The 10,943-nt window shown below is 56.8% G+C and overlaps 1 long non-coding RNA gene across 1 annotated transcript in view; it reads left to right on the top strand.

The window, feature by feature from the left end:
- The window catches only part of LOC140399944 (uncharacterized), a 220,487-nt gene that overhangs the window by 14,479 nt on the left and 195,065 nt on the right, over positions 1–10,943 (top strand). The gene's annotated exons all lie outside the window — the stretch shown is intronic.

The following is a 10,943-nucleotide window of genomic DNA, read 5'->3' as shown; positions in this document are numbered from 1 at the left end:
CGGCCCGTCTCGCCCATGGCGGCCCTCTTGTCCACTTGCTTCGCCCCCCCCCAACACTCCTAGCCCCCGCAATGGCGCCGAAACGGGGGCCTCTCTTTCCCAGCCACCTGACCCACCGGGCTGTCAGATGCCAGCGACGATTCCCCTTCATCCTTCCCTCCCCTGACTGCTCCTGATCTGACACCCCCCCCCCCCCCACGCCCCGCCTCTCGTTGAGGGTCCCTCTCGCACCCGTCGGGGGTCCCCCCGTCGATCTGGGTCCGCCTGCCCCGCACCCACGGCTCGGCGTCACGGCACAGACGGCGAAGCTGCTAGTTGAAGACGGTTAGCGTTACCCCCCCCCCCCCATTCCTACCCCTCCCCACGGTTGACACTTTGCCACCGCTTGCCAGGCCGTTAAGGCCTCGCCGTCCCTCCCGAGAGCTGGGGCGGGCGCCCGCTTTCCACCCCGCGCACCGAATTGCTGGTCTGCGGCAAGCGAGGACGGAGCCGACCTTGCCAGCCCGACCCCCCCCCCCTTTCACTTACCGGATGAGGTTATAGCGAGGAGACAAAGGTGCCTGATTCCGCTCTGCAGCGAGTAAATGGCTCCCAGGACGGCCCAGTAAAAACTGACCACGTGCGACATCTACACGGGAAACGGAAAAGTGAGAACCGTTAACCCCCCCCCCCCCCCCCGGTCTAAAAATCCGCCTGGGAAAATCTCTCCCAGGCCCACACAGGGGGACAAGGCGGCCGGCAGAATACCCAGGGACCAAATACTTTACGTTTCGCTTGGGGGGAGCTGGGGTGAGGGGGGGGGGCACCAGGGACGGACGGAGGGGGGAGGTGCGTTTGTGTGTACAAGGGGCGGAAGCTGAGACCTGATTCTATCCCTTGCCAGCACGGCTCTGTCCACTGTAACCGTCGGAAACCCCCCCCCCCCGGCCTCCGCAATCCTTCCCTCCCCTCAGCCTGAGGAAACACTAAAACCAAATTCGGAGATGATCACACGTTTTCAGCCTCTGATTAAATGACAGGGTGGTACCACTACTCTGCGAGGGCTATCGGCAATCTTGGTTCATCTAATAAAGTTTATTGAGGAAATATATATATCATGCAAGTTTTCTTTTAGGCCTTTCCAAGAGTTTTTTTTTTTCCTCCCCCCCCCCCCCCCCCCCCCCCCCCCCCCCCATCTGCCGTGTGTTTTCTTTTCTTTGTATTTATGAATCTCTAATAAAATTAAAACCTGTTCCCTCTCGTGTCTGATCTGAATCAAAGCTGGCGCGGATTCGGAGTGTAACCCAGGTGTGGTGTTGTGTAGGCCCGACTCTCTCCCGGAGACCCCTTCATTCACTGAGTGTGGTACTAACCCACTCTCACAGCCACGGCTTCTTTTAAACCCCCCGTGATTGTGTTCTTCCGCTTCCCCCATCACCCCTCCTCTCTCACTCTCGCTCTCCCTGCCTCTCTCTCTCTCTCTCTGTCCGTGCCTCTCTCTCTCTCTGTCCGTGCCTCTCTCTCTCTGTTCGTGTCTCTCTCTCTCTGTCTGTCTCTCTCTCTCTGTCTGTCTCTCTCTCTGTCTGTCTCTCTCTCTCTGTCTGTCTCACTCTGTCTTACTCTGGGTCTCTCTCTCTCTGTCCGTGCCCCTCTCTCTCTGTCTGACTCTCTCTCTCTGTCTCTCTCTGTCTGTCTCTCTCTCTCTGTCTGTCTCTCTCTCTCTCTGTCTGTCTCTCTCTCTCTGTCTGTCTCTCTCTCTCTGTCTGTCTCACTCTGTCTGTCTTACTCTGTGTCTCTCTCTGTCTGTCTCTCTCTCTCTGTCTGTCTATCTATCTGTGTGTCTCTCTCTCTCCCCCTCTCTGTCTGTGTGCGTCTCTCTCTCTCTCGATGAAGACCCTGGAGGATATGGGCTGTGCGTCCTGGCTGGCATCTCTCTCACTCTCGCTCTCCCTGCCTCTCTGCCTGCCTCTCTCTCTCTCTCTGTCCGTGCCTCTCTCTCTCTGTCCGTGCCTCTCTCTCTCTGTCCGTCTCTCTCTCCCTGTCCGTCTCTCTCTCTCTCTCTCTGTCCGTCTCTCTCTCTCTCTGTCCGTGTCTCTCTCTCTCTGTCCGTGCCTCTCTCTCTCTGTCCGTGCCTCTCTCTCTCTCTCTGTCCGTGTCTCTCTCTCTCTGTCCGTGACTCTCTCTCTCTCTCTGTCCATGTCTCTCTCTTTCCGTCTCTCTCTCTCTCTGTCCGTGTCTCTCTCTCTCTGTCCGTGTCTCTCTCTCTCTCTGTCCGTGTCTCTCTCTCTCTGTCCGTGTCTCTCTCTCTCTGTCCGTGTCTCTCTCTCTCTGTCCGTCTCTCCCTCTCTCTGTCCGTGCCTCTCTCTATCTGTCCGTCTCTCTCTCTCTCTCTGTCCGTGTCTCTCTCTCTCTGTCCGTGTCTCTCTCGCTGTCCGTGCCTCTCTGTCCGTGTCTCTGTCTCTGTCCGTGTCTGTCTCTCTCTCTGTCCGTGTCTCTCTCTCTCTGCCCGTCTCTCTCTCTCTCTCTCTGTCCGTGTCTCTCTCTCTCTGTCCGTGTCTCTCTCGCTGTCCGTGCCTCTCTCTGTCCGTGTCTCTCTCTCTGTCCGTGTCTCTCTCTCTCTGTCCGTGTCTCTCTCTCTCTGTCCGTGTCTCTCTCTCTGTCCGTGTCTCTCTCTCTCTGTCCGTGTCTCTCTCTCTCTGTCTGTGTCCTCTCTCTCTCTCGATGAAGACCCTGGAGGATATGGGCTGTGCGTCCTGGCTGGTATCTCTCTCACTCTCGCTCCTCCCTGCCCTCTCTGCCTGCCTCTCTCTCTCTCTCTCTGTCCGTGCCTCTCTCTCTCTGTCCGTGCCTCTCTCTCTCTGTCCGTCTCTCTCTCCCTGTCCGTCTCTCTCTCTCTCTCTCTGTCCGTCTCTCTCTCTCTCTCTCTGTCCGTCTCTCTCTCTCTCTGTCCGTGCCTCTCTCTCTCTGTCCGTGCCTCTCTCTCTCTGTCCGTCTCTCTCTCTCTCTCTGTCCGTGTCTCTCTCTCTCTGTCCGTGACTCTCTCTCCCTCTGTCCATGTCTCTCTCTCTCTTTCCGTCTCTCTCTCTCTCTTTCCGTCTCTCTCTCTCTCTGTCCGTGTCTCTCTCTCTCTGTCCGTGTCTCTCTCTCTCTGTCCGTGTCTCTCTCTCTCTGTCCGTGTCTCTCTCTCTCTGTCTGTGTCTCCCCTCTCTCTGTCCGTGCCTCTCTCTATCTGTCCGTCTCTCTCTCTCTCTCTCTGTCCGTGTCTCTCTCTCTCTGTCCGTGTCTCTCTCGCTGTCCGTGCCTCTCTGTCCATGTCTCTGTCTCTGTCCGTGTCTGTCTCTCTCTCTGTCCCTCTCTCTGTCCGTGTCTCTCTCTCTCTGCCCGTGTCTCTCTCTCTCTCTCTGTCCATGTCTCTCTCTCTCTGTCCGTGTCTCTGTCTCTGTCCGTGTCTCTCTCTCTGTCCGTGTCTCTCTCTCTCTGTCCGTGTCTCTCTCTCTCTGTCTGTGTCTCTCTCCCCTCTGTGCGTGTCTCGCTCTCTCTGTCCATGCCTCTCTCTCTCTTTCCGTCTCTCTCTCTCTCTCTGTCCGTGTCTCTCTCTCTCTGTCCGTGTCTCTCTCTCTCTGTCCGTGTCTCTCTCTCTCTCTGTCCGTGTCTCTCTCTGTCCGTGCCTCTCTCTCTCTCTGTCCGTGTCTCTCTTTCTCTGTCCGTGCCACTCTCTCTCTCTGTCAGTGTCTCTCTCTCTCTCTGTCCGTGTCTCTCTCTCTGTCCGTGTCACTCTCTCTCTGTCCGTGTCTCTCTCTCTCTGTCCGTGTCTCTCTCTCTCTGTCCGTGTCTCCCTCTCTCTGTCCGTGCCTCTCTCTATCTGTCCGTCTCTCTCTCTCTCTCTGTCCGTGTCTCTCTCTCTCTGTCCGTGTCTCTCTCGCTGTCCGTGCCTCTCTGTCCGTGTCTCTGTCTCTGTCCGTGTATCTCTCTCTGTCCGTGTCTCTCTCTCTGTCCGTGTCTCTCTCTCTCTGTCCGTGTGTCTCTCTCTCTCTGCGTGTCTCGCTCTCTCTGTCCATGCCTCTCTCTCTCTCTTTCCGTCTCTCTCTCTCTCTCTCTGTCCGTGTCTCTCTCTCTCTGTCCGTGTCTCTCTCTCTCTCTGTCCGTCTCTCTCTCTCTCTCTCTCTGTCCGTGCCTCTCTCTCTCTCTCTCTCTGTCCGTGCCTCTCTCTCTGTCCGTGCCTCTCTCGCTGTCCGTGCCTCTCTCTCTGTCCGTGCCTCTCTCTCTGTCCGTGCCTCTCTCGCTGTCCGTGCCTCTCTCGCTGTCCGTGCCTCTCTCTCTGTCCGTGCCTCTCTCGCTGTCCGTGCCTCTCTCGCTGTCCGTGCCGCTCTCGCTGTCCGTGCCACTCTCTCTCTGTCCGTGTCCCTCTCTCTCTCTGTCCGTGTCTCTCTCTCTCTGTCCGTGCCTCTCTCTCTCTGTCCGTGTCTCTCTCTCTCTGTCCGTGCCTCTCTCTCTCTGTCCGTGCCTCTCTCTCTCTGTCCGTGCCTCTCTCTCTCTGTCCGTGCCTCTCTCTCTCTGTCCGTGTCTCTCTCTCTCTGTCCGTGCCTCTCTCTCTCTCTCTCTGTCCGTGCCTCTCTCTCTCTGTCCGTGCCGCTCTCTCTCTCTCTCTGTCCGTGCCTCTCTTTCTCTGTCCGTGTCTCTCTCTCTCTGTCCGTCTCTCTCTCTCTGTCTCTGTCTGTCTCTCTCTCTCTGTCTGTCTCTCTCTCTCTCTGTCTGTCTCTCTCTCTCTGTCTGTCTCTCTCTCTCTGTCTGTCTCACTCTGTCTGTCTTACTCTGTGTCTCTCTCTGTCTGTCTCTCTCTCTCTGTCTGTCTATCTATCTGTGTGTCTCTCTCTCTCCCCCTCTCTGTCTGTGTGCGTCTCTCTCTCTCTCGTTGAAGACCCTGGAGGATATGGGCTGTGCGTCCTGGCTGGCATCTCTCTCACTCTCGCTCTCCCTGCCTCTCTGCCTGCCTCTCTCTCTCTCTCTGTCCGTGCCTCTCTCTCTCTGTCCGTGCCTCTCTCTCTCTGTCCGTCTCTCTCTCCCTGTCCGTCTCTCTCTCTCTCTCTCTGTCCGTCTCTCTCTCTCTCTCTCTCTGTCCGTGTCTCTCTCTCTCTGTCCATGCCTCTCTCTCTCTGTCCGTGCCTCTCTCTCTCTGTCCGTCTCTCTCTCTCTCTCTGTCCGTGTCTCTCTCTCTCTGTCCGTGACTCTCTCTCTCTCTGTCCATGTCTCTCTCTCTCTTTCCGTCTCTCTCTCTCTCTGTCCGTGTCTCTCTCTCTCTGTCCGTGTCTCTCTCTCTCTCTGTCCGTGTCTCTCTCTCTCTGTCCGTGTCTCTCTCTCTCTGTCCGTGTCTCTCTCTCTCTGTCCGTGTCTCTCTCTCTCTGTCCGTGTCTCTCTCTCTCTGTCCGTGTCTCTCTCTCTCTGTCCGTGTCTCTCTCTCTCTGTCCGTGTCTCTCTCGCTGTCCGTGCCTCTCTGTCCGTGTCTCTGTCTCTGTCCGTGTCTGTCTCTCTCTCTGTCCGTGTCTCTCTCTCTCTGCCCGTCTCTCTCTCTCTCTCTCTCTGTCCGTGTCTCTCTCTCTCTGTCCGTGTCTCTCTCTCTCTGTCCGTGTCTATCTCGCTGTCCGTGTCTCTCTCGCTGTCCGTGTCTCTGTCTCTGTCCGTGTCTCTGTCTCTGTCCGTGTCTCTCTCTCTCTGTCCGTGTCTCTCTCTCTCTGTCTGTGTCTCTCTCTCTCTCGATGAAGACCCTGGAGGATATGGGCTGTGCGTCCTGGCTGGTATCTCTCTCACTCTCGCTCTCCCTGCCTCTCTGCCTGCCCCTCTCTCTCTCTCTCTGTCCGTGCCTCTCTCTCTGTCCGTGCCTCTCTCTCTCTGTCCGTGCCTCTCTCTCTCTGTCCGTCTCTCTCTCCCTGTCCGTCTCTCTCTCTCTCTCTCTGTCCGTCTCTCTCTCTCTCTCTCTGTCCGTCTCTCTCTCTGTCCGTGCCTCTCTCTCTCTGTCCGTGCCTCTCTCTCTCTGTCCGTCTCTCTCTCTCTCTCTGTCCGTGCCTCTCTCTCTCTCTGTCCGTGTCTCTCTTTCTCTGTCCGTGCCACTCTCTCTCTCTGTCCGTGTCTCTCTCTCTCTCTGTCCGTGTCTCTCTCTCTGTCCGTGTCTCTCTCTCTGTCCGTGTCTCTCTCTCTCTGTCCGTGTCTCTCTCTCTCTGTCCGTGTCTCTCTCTCTCTGTCCGTGTCTCCCTCTCTCTATCCGTGCCTCTATCTGTCCGTCTCTCTCTCTCTCTCTGTCCGTGTCTCTCTCTCTCTGTCCGTGTCTCTCTCGCTGTCCGTGCCTCTCTGTCCGTGTCTCTGCCTCTGTCCGTGTCTCTCTCTCTGTCCGTGTCTCTCTCTCTGTCCGTGTCTCTCTCTCTCTGTCCGTGTCTCTCTCTCCCTCTGCGTGTCTCGCTCTCTCTGTCCATGCCTCTCTCTCTCTCTTTCCGTCTCTCTCTCTCTCTCTGTCCGTGTCTCTCTCTCTCTGTCCGTGTCTCTCTCTCTCTCTGTCCGTGTCTCTCTCTCTCTCTGTCCGTGCCTCTCTCTCTATCTGTCCGTGCCTCTCTCTCTCTCTGTCCGTGTCTCTCTCTCTCTGTCCGTGTCTCTCTCTCTCTCTGTCCGTGTCTCTCTCTCACTCTGTCCGTGTCTCTCTCTCTCTGTCCGTGCCTCTCTCTCTGTCCGTGTCTCTCTCTCTCTCTGTCCGTGTCTCTCTCTCTCTGCCCGTCTCTCTCTCTCTCTCTCTGTCCGTGTCTCTCTCTCTCTGTCCGTGTCTCTCTCGCTGTCCGTGCCTCTCTCTGTCCGTGTCTCTCTCTCTGTCCGTGTCTCTCTCTCTCTGTCCGTGTCTCTCTCTCTCTGTCCGTGTCTCTCTCTCTCTGTCCGTGTCTCTCTCTCTCTGTCTGTGTCTCTCTCTCTCTCGATGAAGACCCTGGAGGATATGGGCTGTGCGTCCTGGCTGGTATCTCTCTCACTCTCGCTCTCCCTGCCTCTCTGCCTGCCTCTCTCTCTCTCTCTCTGTCCGTGCCTCTCTCTCTCTGTCCGTGCCTCTCTCTCTCTGTCCGTCTCTCTCTCCCTGTCCGTCTCTCTCTCTCTCTCTCTGTCCGTCTCTCTCTCTCTCTCTCTGTCCGTCTCTCTCTCTCTCTCTCTGTCCGTCTCTCTCTCTCTCTTTCCGTGCCTCTCTCTCTCTGTCCGTGCCTCTCTCTCTCTGTCCGTCTCTCTCTCTCTCTCTGTCCGTGTCTCTCTCTCTCTGTCCGTGACTCTCTCTCCCTCTGTCCATGTCTCTCTCTCTCTTTCCGTCTCTCTCTCTCTCTTTCCGTCTCTCTCTCTCTCTGTCCGTGTCTCTCTCTCTCTGTCCGTGCCTCTCTCTCTCTGTCCGTGTCTCTCTCTCTCTGTCCGTGTCTCTCTCTCTCTGTCCGTGTCTCTCTCTCTCTGTCCGTGTCTCTCTCTCTCTGTCTGTGTCTCCCTCTCTCTGTCCGTGCCTCTCTCTATCTGTCCGTCTCTCTCTCTCTCTCTCTGTCCGTGTCTCTCTCTCTCTGTCCGTGTCTCTCTCGCTGTCCGTGCCTCTCTGTCCATGTCTCTGTCTCTGTCCGTGTCTGTCTCTCTCTCTGTCCCTCTCTCTGTCCGTGTCTCTCTCTCTCTGCCCGTGTCTCTCTCTCTCTCTCTGTCCATGTCTCTCTCTCTCTGTCCGTGTCTCTCTCTCTCTGTCCGTGTCTCTCTCGCTGTCCGTGCCTCTCTCTGTCCGTGTCTCTGTCTCTGTCCGTGTCTCTCTCTCTGTCCGTGTCTCTCTCTCTCTGTCTGTGTCTCTCTCCCTCTGTGCGTGTCTCGCTCTCTCTGTCCATGCCTCTCTCTCTCTTTCCGTCTCTCTCTCTCTCTCTGTCCGTGTCTCTCTCTCTCTGTCCGTGTCTCTCTCTCTCTGTCCGTGTCTCTCTCTCTCTCTGTCCGTGTCTCTCTCTGTCCGTGCCTCTCTCTCTCTCTGTCCGTGTCTCTCTTTCTCTGTCCGTGCCACTCTCTCTCTCTGTCAGTGCCTCTCTCTCTCTCTGTCCGTGTCTCTCTCTCTGTCCGTGTCACTCTCTCTCTGTCCGTGTCTCTCTCTCTCTGTCCGTGTCTCTCTCTCTCTGTCCGTGTCTCCCTCTCTCTGTCCGTGCCTCTCTCTATCTGTCCGTCTCTCTCTCTCTCTCTGTCCGTGTCTCTCTCTCTCTGTCCGTGTCTCTCTCGCTGTCCGTGCCTCTCTGTCCGTGTCTCTGTCTCTGTCCGTGTATCTCTCTCTGTCCATGTCTCTCTCTCTGTCCGTGTCTCTCTCTCTCTGTCCGTGTGTCTCTCTCTCTCTGCGTGTCTCGCTCTCTCTGTCCATGCCTCTCTCTCTCTCTTTCCGTCTCTCTCTCTCTCTCTCTGTCCGTGTCTCTCTCTCTCTGTCCGTGTCTCTCTCTCTCGCTGTCCGTCTCTCTCTCTCTCTCTCTCTGTCCGTGCCTCTCTCTCTGTCCGTGCCTCTCTCGCTGTCCGTGCCTCTCTCGCTGTCCGTGCCTCTCTCTCTGTCCGTGCCTCTCTCGCTGTCCGTGCCTCTCTCGCTGTCCGTGCCTCTCTCGCTGTCCGTGCCTCTCTCGCTGTCCGTGCCTCTCTCTCTGTCCGTGCCTCTCTCGCTGTCCGTGCCTCTCTCGCTGTCCGTGCCGCTCTCGCTGTCCGTGCCACTCTCTCTCTGTCCGTGTCCCTCTCTCTCTCTGTCCGTGTCTCTCTCTCTCTGTCCGTGCCTCTCTCTCTCTGTCCGTGTCTCTCTCTCTCGGTCCGTGCCTCTCTCTCTCTGTCCGTGCCTCTCTCTCTCTGTCCGTGCCTCTCTCTCTCTGTCCGTGCCTCTCTCTCTCTGTCCGTGTCTCTCTCTCTCTGTCCGTGCCTCTCTCTCTCTCTCTCTGTCCGTGCCTCTCTCTCTCTGTCCGTGCCGCTCTCTCTCTCTCTCTGTCCGTGCCTCTCTTTCTCTGTCCGTGTCTCTCTCTCTCTGTCCGTCTCTCTCTCTCTGTCTCTGTCTGTCTCTCTCTCTCTGTCTGTCTCTCTCTCTCTCTGTCTGTCTCTCTCTCTCTGTCTGTCTCTCTCTCTCTGTCTGTCTCTCTCTCTCTGTCTGTCTCACTCTGTCTGTCTTACTCTGTGTCTCTCTCTGTCTGTCTCTCTCTCTCTGTCTGTCTATCTATCTGTGTGTCTCTCTCTCTCCCCCTCTCTGTCTGTGTGCGTCTCTCTCTCTCTCGTTGAAGACCCTGGAGGATATGGGCTGTGCGTCCTGGCTGGCATCTCTCTCACTCTCGCTCTCCCTGCCTCTCTGCCTGCCTCTCTCTCTCTCTCTGTCCGTGCCTCTCTCTCTCTGTCCGTGCCTCTCTCTCTCTGTCCGTCTCTCTCTCCCTGTCCGTCTCTCTCTCTCTCTCTCTGTCCGTCTCTCTCTCTCTCTCTCTCTGTCCGTGTCTCTCTCTCTCTGTCCATGCCTCTCTCTCTCTGTCCGTGCCTCTCTCTCTCTGTCCGTCTCTCTCTCTCTCTCTGTCCGTGTCTCTCTCTCTCTGTCCGTGACTCTCTCTCTCTCTGTCCATGTCTCTCTCTCTCTTTCCGTCTCTCTCTCTCTCTGTCCGTGTCTCTCTCTCTCTGTCCGTGTCTCTCTCTCTCTCTGTCCGTGTCTCTCTCTCTCTGTCCGTGTCTCTCTCTCTCTGTCCGTGTCTCTCTCGCTGTCCGTGCCTCTCTGTCCGTGTCTCTGTCTCTGTCCGTGTCTGTCTCTCTCTCTGTCCGTGTCTCTCTCTCTCTGCCCGTCTCTCTCTCTCTCTCTCTGTCCGTGTCTCTCTCTCTCTGTCCGTGTCTCTCTCTCTCTGTCCGTGTCTATCTCGCTGTCCGTGTCTCTCGCTGTCCGTGTCTCTGTCTCTGTCCGTGTCTCTGTCTCTGTCCGTGTCTCTCTCTCTCTCTGTCCGTGTCTCTCTCTCTCTCGATGAAGACCCTGGAGGATATGGGCTGTGCGTCCTGGCTGGTATCTCTCTCACTCTCGCTCTCCCTGCCTCTCTGCCTGCCCCTCTCTCTCTCTCTCTGTCCGTGCCTCTCTCTCTCTGTCCGTGCCTCTCTCTCTCTGTCCGTGCCTCTCTCTCTCTGTCCGTCTCTCTCTCCCTGTCCGTCTCTCTCTCTCTCTCTCTGTCCGTCTCTCTCTCTCTCTCTCTGTCCGTCTCTCTCTCTGTCCGTGCCTCTCTCTCTCTGTCCGTGCCTCTCTCTCTCTGTCCGTCTCTCTCTCTCTCTCTGTCCGTGCCTCTCTCTCTCTCTCTGTCCGTGTCTCTCTTTCTCTGTCCGTGCCACTCTCTCTCTCTGTCCGTGTCTCTCTCTCTCTCTGTCCGTGTCTCTCTCTCTGTCCGTGTCTCTCTCTCTGTCCGTGTCTCTCTCTCTCTGTCCGTGTCTCTCTCTCTCTGTCCGTGTCTCTCTCTCTCTGTCCGTGTCTCCCTCTCTCTATCCGTGACTCTCTCTATCTGTCCGTCTCTCTCTCTCTCTCTGTCCGTGTCTCTCTCTCTCTGTCCGTGTCTCTCTCGCTGTCCGTGCCTCTCTGTCCGTGTCTCTGCCTCTGTCCGTGTCTCTCTCTCTGTCCGTGTCTCTCTCTCTGTCCGTGTCTCTCTCTCTCTGTCCGTGTCTCTCTCTCCCTCTGCGTGTCTCGCTCTCTCTGTCCATGCCTCTCTCTCTCTCTTTCCGTCTCTCTCTCTCTCTCTGTCCGTGTCTCTCTCTCTCTGTCCGTGTCTCTCTCTCTCTCTGTCCGTGTCTCTCTCTCTCTCTGTCCGTGCCTCTCTCTCTATCTGTCCGTGCCTCTCTCTCTCTCTGTCCGTGTCTCTCTCTCTCTGTCCGTGTCTCTCTCTCTCTCTGTCCGTGTCTCTCTCTCACTCTGTCCGTGTCTCTCTCTCTCTGTCCGTGCCTCTCTCTCTGTCCGTGTCTCTCTC

This window comes from Scyliorhinus torazame, chromosome 24 (assembly GCF_047496885.1).
Source record: "Scyliorhinus torazame isolate Kashiwa2021f chromosome 24, sScyTor2.1, whole genome shotgun sequence".
NCBI classification, from domain to species: Eukaryota; Metazoa; Chordata; class Chondrichthyes; order Carcharhiniformes; family Scyliorhinidae; genus Scyliorhinus; species Scyliorhinus torazame.
This window is presented reverse-complemented; position numbering and strand designations above follow the sequence as displayed.